General features: G+C 45.2%; 1 pseudogene; it reads left to right on the plus strand.

Annotated features, from left to right (window-relative positions):
- The first annotated feature begins 4,118 nt into the window (after positions 1-4,118).
- Positions 4,119-4,237, plus strand: LOC136658125 (5S ribosomal RNA; annotated as a pseudogene).
- Positions 4,238-6,799: the final 2,562 nt, after the last annotated feature.

Raw genomic sequence — 6,799 nt, forward strand, 5'->3', positions numbered from 1 at the left:
ACAGTATACAAACCGCAGCAGTTAATAACGAAGCACTTGGTTTTGCACTGACAATATTCTTCCCTATTCTGTAGGTTCACGCAGCTCCTATATTTTACTAGGCATCAGCTTCTCCGAACAGCTTTGAGGCTATCCACAGTAGACAATCAATAACTGCTTATTTATTTTCAAATGCATTTTATTGAGAGTCTCATCACGTCAACAACACCTTCTACAAGCCTATGGGGCTGATCCAAGAAGTGTCTCCAACTTGAACATTTCACATGCCATGATAAGAATAACTGATTTCCATGCCCCAAAGAAAAAAAACATACTGCAGCATTAAGATCACAAAACATGTTGTGAGTCAGTCTATTTTTTTAAAAGGAGAAAGGGTTGTACAAAAAGCTATAGATACAAATAGCAACCTGATGTGTTCCTAGCCAGAAAAAAAAGTGGTCCAGATGGAATATAGGAAAAGACAAACATTAATGAAGTGAGACATTTTGTTTTCCAGCCATCCTCGTGGAATGGCTTTATTTTTAATGCAGGCAGAGAGAACAAGACCGATTTGTGAGAGATGAGGAAAAAGAGTGTTTTCACATAATATTTCATAGCAAAGGTTCAAAGACAGCTTAACCTTGCAAAAATGTTACCTCTAAAACGCAACCAAGATCAGTGGCTGCATGAATTATTACCACTTTGCCTTGCCCACATGACTTTTTCCAAACGCATCCAATGTGCACATTCATTAGTTGGCCATTTTCCTTTTTTCACTGTAACACTTGCTTTTATTCAAAAAGTGTGACTTTTTCTGCCCCGAAGCTCATTTCCTTCACCGCTTTCATGGTTTGGTTAAGTACTCTGGGATAGCGGTTATCTCTCATTTTGCATATTGTAAATAATAGAACTGTTACTGCACCTAATATTAAACAGATGTCAGTTGAAAAAAAGGCCTAAGAAGGACAGGTTTGCCAGGCTATCATCTGTAAAATCCCTCTTGTCATTAGAAGTTCTTTAATTGCTTCAAAGCCTGGGTTTAACAATGGTTAGAACTTTCAGGAAATCTTCCATTTGTAAAACAGATTGACTTCCTGATTGTAGACATCCCTGTTGATTGATCAGATGAGTTTCCATGGATTAATTGATTAAGTATGCATCAATAGGCATATGATTAAAAGAAGGGTGTTGAACAAAAAAGGCATACTTTATTTTTTAGATGATGCTTGGATATGTCACTGTAGCTGACATCTCAGAGCAGATATTTCTTCTTGAGTGACATGGCTGTTCGGACAATATTTCTCGGACCAGCCTCTCTGTGCATTTGCAACCTGCATATCCTGTCTTCCTTACTGGAGGTCATTGCTTAATCATTGGTTGGGGGGGGGGTAGGTCATCCAAACTGCCCTTTCAAAAATGTGTTAAATATGTATTTAAAATAGCATTCAACTTGCATCTGGAGTGGTAGTTCGTATAAAAAGCCCTACTCCATGTGATAAATGGCCCATTTCTAATCACTAGTAGCATGTGTTTCTGCTGGCACATGTTGATGCAAAAGTCACATAAATTCCCACTATAAATTCCACTTACTCTTCCATAAGTCTCCTGCTTCACAATGGGTCTCCTCAGACTTGTGCCAGTTCTGTAGCTAGCACAAGTCCAAGGAGGAAAAAAAGGGGCAATGAGGCGTGGAAAAGAGGGGAAAAGAACTGGTGCTCACTATTGCTGCTGGATCCACCCCCTCCTACTGCCTGCCCACCCCATTCTTCCCCCTCCCTACCTCATTTCGCCCCTCCCAACCCCCACCTCTGCCTTACTTACCCCAGTGGGTCTGCCTTACTTACTTAATGGTGCAATTGCACCATTGCACACAAAATAGCCATCAACTGACCTTTTCGTGTTGTTGGCAGTGGTGTAGCTAAAGGGGTGCAGGGGGTAGCAGTTGCACTGGGCATCAAGCTTTAGGGGGGCAACAAGCTGAGCTTGACACTAGTGACCAAAATTGTGAAAATCTTGATATATATGATTAATACCATCATGTTATATATCATTGGAAAGGTAATTTAATGTAGAATTCAATGAAACAAACCCCATTGGAATATCTGTATTCTATCAAAAGTTATGGCCAATTAACCAGAAAATGAAAACATAATTGCCTTATAGAACAAAAAGTGGATTTTCTTAACTGAGAACGGACCTATGAAACTGATTGTTGTTCACGAGGTGCCCCTCTTATATTTAGCAGGAGAAGAATAACCATCCCTCTTCACCCCAACACAGTATCTCAAACCTACCAGGGGCACACATTTTATTTATTTACTTAATTTGATTTTGGTTTTTTTTTTTTTTTTGGGGGGGGGGGGGGCTATACATCTTCACTGACCCCAGGTAGCAGATAGATGCCTTTTCACTTTTGAAAAAGCCTGGGAGTGACATCACTTCTGGTTTTGACATCACTTCCGGGGCAACATTTTGAGCTTGTCACTGGGCTATATGATCATTAGCTACGTCACTGGTTGTTGGTAGCCATTTTGCAACAGCAAAAGGCTGCTCCTGCTGGCAGCCTAATCCTCGATAGGTTTGGGTCGTAAGTTTCCTGTAGGGCAGGGGTGGACCAACCAAGCAACCATCTGAAGTATCCAGGTAGAGTGGCATCCTTGGGCATGTTTGGAAGGGTAGTGAACAGACAAAACCCTGAGTCCATCTCTCCGCCACCCTCTCCAGCCTGTCACTCCATGGGGCACTCTGATCCTCCTCCAACTTTCTGAGTGCAACAGTGGCAGTACTGCTGGAGTAACTGATCAAAAAAAGAAGCTGTTGCAGCTCCAAATCATGTCTCCCTTGCCTACTGGGTGCATACAAAGTACCAGGTAGGCAGGTAAAGGTACTTTGGAACCCACTTGCCCTTTCCTACACTTACACTGCATACAGCCTCGCTGCACACACACCTCTTCTGCTGGTAAGTAGCATAAACCAGGGACCGCACCTGCCCTGCCTTACAACTGAGGAGGCTCTCCTTACACCAAAGGAGGCTCTCTTTATACTAGCTTTCTCAGGCGTAAGGAGAGCCTCCTCAGATGTAAGTGGGCAGGGCAGCTATGGTGCTTTTCCATGGACTATGGCAGAGTCCAAGTGGTTCTGCCGCACCTGTCACACACATGAACTGGAGAATGGAGAAGTAACACAAATTTGTATTCCAACCCTTACTGGGGAATGATTTAGAAACAAGCATGATATGTCATACTCATGAACAAATGGGCTGCCATAGCATATTTGCAGAAAGGAAAGGTAAATATTCATTGGGGAAAAAGGCATTTTCTGGAACCCAAATACCATCATTCTACTCAGCAAGAAGTTCTCAAATATTGTCTGTATTTTCGGATATACATCATAGAAAAAAATATAGTGTTTTGTAATGTGCTGTTATCTGTGTATTGTGCAATGCAATCCTAAGCTGCACTTGGGCTGGCACAAATCCCTTGCGCCGCTGCCCAGGAGGGTTGCAAATGTGCCATAAAGCACATTTGTGCCTCCTCATGAGCAAGCCATGCCAGTGGCAGGAGGTGCACCGGCACACGGAGGTTGAATCCAGCCTCCATGGAGACTTGTGTGGTGAGCCTTGCATTGGCCCAGCTGGGCTGACATAAGGCTCTTGGGAGGATGGGGAGGAGGCGGGGAGGAGGTGGGGGGAGGCATTCCTGGGCGGGGGGAGGGCTGACCGTGGGCAGCCCCAGGGGAGGGCGGTTGGGGAGCAGGAGGTGGGGCAGTTATAACCGCCAGATCCTAATCACCATTCCTGGGGAGTTTGGAGCAGCTTGAAGTTGCTCCGCTCTTCTCAGACTTGAGCCACCTCCGGAGGTGGCATGGTTCCAAGGAGACCCATAGGGGCCAGAGCGCCTTGCCAAGGGGTAAGAGGAAAAGTTTCCCCTTGCCTCTGGCTGAGCCAATTCTGGCCCCTATCCTGTGCTGGATACAGCATAAGGCTCTTGGCTTGCCTGTTCCCGCACAGGATAGGATTGCGCCCTTAATTAATTGGGAATATATACTGCTGGCAAAAAATAATAATAATACTAATGACCCCCTATGTGTGATGTCCAAGAGTGTATCTATAGCCACATCAGTGTTTTGCCCCAAGAGAAGCAAGCAGAATTGTTACCCTGCAGATGCCTGATCTTGTCTGATCTTGGAAGCTAAGCAGGGTCAGGCCTGGTTAGTACTTGGATGGGAGACCACCTGGGAATACCGGGTGCTGTAGGCTTATACCATAGTCTTTCGAGACTGAAGGTTGCCAACCATTTGTCCTGAGCAATTTAACTTGTTTGCTTGCCATTCTTGTTCCTTGTCTCAAAATGGATTAGAGGTGTCACACCATCAAGAACCTCCAGATATCACTTTTTAAGCAAAACTCTCTTAGAAATGAACAGATCCTCAAGTCAGTCTGCTCGAGAAAGCTGCTGCTCCAAGGGATTGTTTTTTTCAGCTGTTCTCACTGTGTTTCACGAATAAACATTAGAATTCTTTATGATATCTAAACACATTGGGAATAAAGACCAATCTGTGCAGCTGTTTTCTTTCTTCATGCACAGAACCTCTCTGAGGAATTTCATTACTCTTACTGAAAGTCTTCCCCCACCCCCTTCAAAATTCCTCTGAAGTTTCACTTGTGTAGAAACCGTCACATTTACCATGAAATTTTACTCCAGGTAAAATTTAGCAGCATTTCTACCTGTAGTATGAAGGCTTCATCCATTTTAACCACATGGATTTAGAGGGTTGGTATTATGTATACCCCCATATATTGCAAGGTGCAAAAATTGTGGCCGTGAGCCAGGTTATAGTTGGGAAAATCCTCACAAATTTTTATTAGGCAGTTTAAGCATTTGATTAGTTGTTGCAGAAAGAGCTTTCTGCGCCATTTGCCATTCCTTGTGGTCCCTCATGGAAAAGTGGCAGTCTACCTACCCACCAGCAGCATTGCTGGGTTGGCCGGCACCAGGGGCAGGGTGATGTGATGACATTGTACATCACCTGCCCACATCATTGCGTCACCCCTCCTGCATTGGGGCATCAGTCCCCTCATCTGGAATCTTTCCAATTTGGAGACAAACGGACACAGGGGTGGGTGGGCAGGCCTATCTTTGCTCCACTTGCCACGCCTAGCATTCTGGTGGCACATAATGCATACACAACCCTGTATGGCAAAACCACGGAACACTGTGGGGCTTGCTACACTGCTGCTACCCACTCTAAATAAACAGGAATAACTTCTACCTCGCTGGGGCTAAATTGGATTTTTTAAAATGTACCACCTGATTGACCCTATGTGGGAGGGTTTCTCACTGACTTCATAGTGTCCCATAACAGCTGTAGTATTCTATGCTAAATAGAAATTTTGGTGACAACTGGCAGGTATAATGCAGGGTGGGTAAGGAATAGGAAGTTGTCACTACCCACTCTGCCAAAGATCTCCAGCAGCTCATGGATCGCTTTAGCAAGGCCTGCCAAGATTTTGGACTGACGATCAGCCTAAAGAAAACACAGGTCATGGTTCAGGATGTCGACTCACCTCCCTGCATTACAACCTCTGCACATGAACTGGAGGTTGTCCATGACTTTGTGTACCTTGGCTCAATGATATCCGACACTCTCTCGATACCGAGCTAAACAAACACATTGGTAAAGCAGCTACCACGTTTTCCAGACTCAGAGAGTCTGGTCCAAGAAGAAGCCGACGGAACATACCAAGATCCAGGTCTGCAGAGCTTGCGTCCTGAGTACACTTCTGTACTGCAGCGAGTCATGGACTCTTCGCTCACAACAGGAGAGGAAACTGAACGCTTTCCACATGCGCTGCCTCCGACGCATTCTCGGCATCACCTGGCAGGACAAAGTTCCTAACAACACAGTCCTGGAACGAGCTGGAATCCCTAGCATGTATGCACTGCTGAAACAGAGACGCCTGCGTTGGCTCGGTCATGTCGTGAGATTGGATGATGGCCAGATCCCAAAGGATCTCCTCTATGCAAGGAAAGTGCAAGGAAAGCGCCCTCGTGCAAGGAAAGCACCCTACAGGTAGACCACAGCTGCGATACAAGGACATCTGCAAGAGGGATCTGAAGGCCTTAGGAGTGGACCTCAACAAGTGGGAAACCCTGGCCTCTGAGAGGCCCGCTTGGAGGCAGGCTGTGCAGCATGGCCTTTCCCAGTTTGAAGAGACACTTTGCCAACAGTCTGAGGCTAAGAGGCAAAGAAGGAAGGCCCATAGCCAGGGAGACAGACCAGGGACAGACTGCACTTGCTCCCGGTGTGGAAGGGATTGTCACTCCCGAATTGGCCTTTTCAGCCACACTAGACACTGTTCCAGAGCCACCTTTCAGAGCGCAATACCATAGTCTTTCGAGACTGTAGGTTGCCAACATGGGTAAGGAATAACATGATAATGCCTTCAGTTGCTTTGTCTCATGTCATTACTGGGGCGTGAAGACAATAATCTCATCTCTAGATCCAGTTGAAAAGGTGCCAAGGGAAAGGTGATCTGCAGCAGGACCAATGTCAGGAAAGAAAGGAAGTCAGAAGTCTGGTTGTGCTGGCCAAATTCACAGGTTGCTGTGTAAAGGAGTGCAATCATCTGCATGTTTGAAAATTCAAAGTGGAACAAATCTTTAGCGAATGCATTAGGAATGCAGGTCTTTTTTTAAAAAAATACACTGTATTCAGCCAACACTTGCCCACAGCACTGAGACCTCACATCAAAATAAAGATATGCAAATCAATTACATGGGCACTGAAACTTCAAAGCAACTATATAATGTGTTTGCAT

This window comes from Tiliqua scincoides, chromosome 7, assembly GCF_035046505.1.
Source record: "Tiliqua scincoides isolate rTilSci1 chromosome 7, rTilSci1.hap2, whole genome shotgun sequence".
NCBI lineage: Eukaryota > Metazoa > Chordata > Lepidosauria > Squamata > Scincidae > Tiliqua > Tiliqua scincoides.